Raw genomic sequence first — 2,668 nt, forward strand, 5'->3', positions numbered from 1 at the left:
TGTCCATGATTCTATCTGACCCCCACAGTAAAGTTAGAATGTCGGCATTGTCCATGATTCTATCTGACCCACAGTAAAGTTATTAGAATGTCGGCATTGTCCATGATTCTATCTGACCCCCACAGTAAAGTTAGAATGTCGGCATTGTCCATTATTCTATCTGAACCACAGTAAAGTTAGAATGTCGGCATTGTCCATGATTCTATCTGAACCACAGTAAAGTTAGAATGTCGGCATTGTCCATGATTCTATCTGACCCACAGTAAAGTTAGAATTCTGGCATTGTCCATGATTCTATCTGACCCACAGTAAAGTTAAAATGTCGGCATTGTCCATGATTCTATCTGACCCACAGTAAAGTTAGAATGTCGGCATTGTCCATGATTCTATCTGAACCACAGTAAAGTTAGAATTCTGGCATTGTCCATGATTCTATCTGACCCACAGTAAAGTTAAAATGTCGGCATTGTCCATGATTCTATCTGAACCACAGTAAAGTTAGAATGTCGGCATTGTCCATGATTCTATTTGACCCACAGTAAAGTTAAAATGTCGGCATTGTCCATGATTCTATCTGAACCACAGTAAAGTTAGAATGTCGGCATTGTCCATGATTCTATTTGACCCACAGTAAAGTTAGAATGTCGGCATTGTCCATGATTCTATCTGACCCACAGTAAAGTTAGAATGTCGGCATTGTCCATGATTCTATCTGAACCACAGTAAAGTTAGAATGTCGGCATTGTCCATTATTCTATCTGAACCACAGTAAAGTTAGAATGTCGGCATTGTCCATGATTCTATCTGAACCACAGTAAAGTTAGAATGTCGGCATTGTCCATGATTCTATTTGACCCACATTAAAGTTAGAATGTCGGCATTGTCCATGATTCTATCTGACCCACAGTAAAGTTAGAATGTCGGCATTGTCCATGATTCTATCTGACCCCCACAGTAAAGTTAGAATGTCGGCATTGTCCATGATTCTATCTGACCCACAGTAAAGTTAGAATGTCGGCATTGTCCATGATTCTATCTGACCCCACAGTAAAGTTAGAATGTCGGCATTGTCCATGATTCTATCTGACCCCACAGTAAAGTTAGAATGTCGGCATTGTCCATGATTCTATCTGACCCACAGTAAAGTTAGAATGTCGGCATTGTCCATGATTCTATCTGACCCCCACAGTAAAGTTAGAATGTCGGCATTGTCCATTATTCTATCTGAACCACAGTAAAGTTAGAATGTCAGCATTGTCCATGATTCTATCTGACCCCCACAGTAAAGTTAGAATGTCGGCATTGTCCATGATTCTATCTGACCCACAGTAAAGTTAAAATGTCGGCATTGTCCATGATTCTATCTGACCCACAGTAAAGTTAGAATGTCGGCATTGTCCATGATTCTATCTGAACCACAGTAAAGTTAAAATGTCGGCATTGTCCATGATTCTATCTGAACCACAGTAAAGTTAGAATGTCGGCATTGTCCATGATTCTATTTGACCCACAGTAAAGTTAGAATGTCAGCATTGTCCATGATTCTATCTGACCCACAGTAAAGTTAGAATGTCGGCATTGTCCATGATTCTATCTGAACCACAGTAAAGTTAGAATGTCGGCATTGTCCATGATTCTATTTGACCCACAGTAAAGTTAGAATGTCGGCATTGTCCATGATTCTATTTGACCCACAGTAAAGTTAGAATTCTGGCATTGTCCATGATTCTATCTGACCCACAGTAAAGTTAAAATGTCGGCATTGTCCATGATTCTATCTGAACCACAGTAAAGTTAGAATGTCGGCATTGTCCATGATTCTATTTGACCCACAGTAAAGTTAGAATGTCGGCATTGTCCATGATTCTATCTGACCCACAGTAAAGTTAGAATGTCGGCATTGTCCATGATTCTATCTGAACCACAGTAAAGTTAGAATGTCGGCATTGTCCATGATTCTATTTGACCCACAGTAAAGTTAGAATGTCGGCATTGTCCATGATTCTATTTGACCCACAGTAAAGTTAGAATGTCGGCATTGTCCATGATTCTATTTGACCCACAGTAAAGTTAGAATGTCGGTATTGTCCATGATTCTTTCTGCCCCACAGTAAAGTTAGAATGTCGGCATTGTCCATGATTCTATCTGACCCCCACAGTAAAGTTAGAATGTCGGCATTGTCCATGATTCTATCTGACCCACAGTAAAGTTAGAATGTCGGCATTGTCCATGATTCTATCTGAACCACAGTAAAGTTAGAATGTCGGCATTGTCCATGATTCTATCTGAACCACAGTAAAGTTAAAATGTCGGCATTGTCCATGATTCTATCTGAACCACAGTAAAGTTAGAATGTCGGCATTGTCCATGATTCTATCTGAACCACAGTAAAGTTAGAATGTCGGCATTGTCCATGATTCTATTTGACCCACAGTAAAGTTAGAATGTCGGCATTGTCCATGATTCTATCTGACCCACAGTAAAGTTAGAATGTCGGCATTGTCCATGATTCTATCTGACCCCACAGTAAAGTTAGAATGTCGGCATTGTCCATGATTCTATCTGACCCACAGTAAAGTTAGAATGTCGGCATTGTCCATGATTCTATCTGACCCCCACAGTAAAGTTAGAATGTCGGCATTGTCCATGATTCTATCTGACCCCCAC

Source organism: Oncorhynchus keta, unplaced genomic scaffold, assembly GCF_023373465.1.
Source record: "Oncorhynchus keta strain PuntledgeMale-10-30-2019 unplaced genomic scaffold, Oket_V2 Un_contig_4266_pilon_pilon, whole genome shotgun sequence".
In the NCBI taxonomy this organism is placed as follows: domain Eukaryota; kingdom Metazoa; phylum Chordata; class Actinopteri; order Salmoniformes; family Salmonidae; genus Oncorhynchus; species Oncorhynchus keta.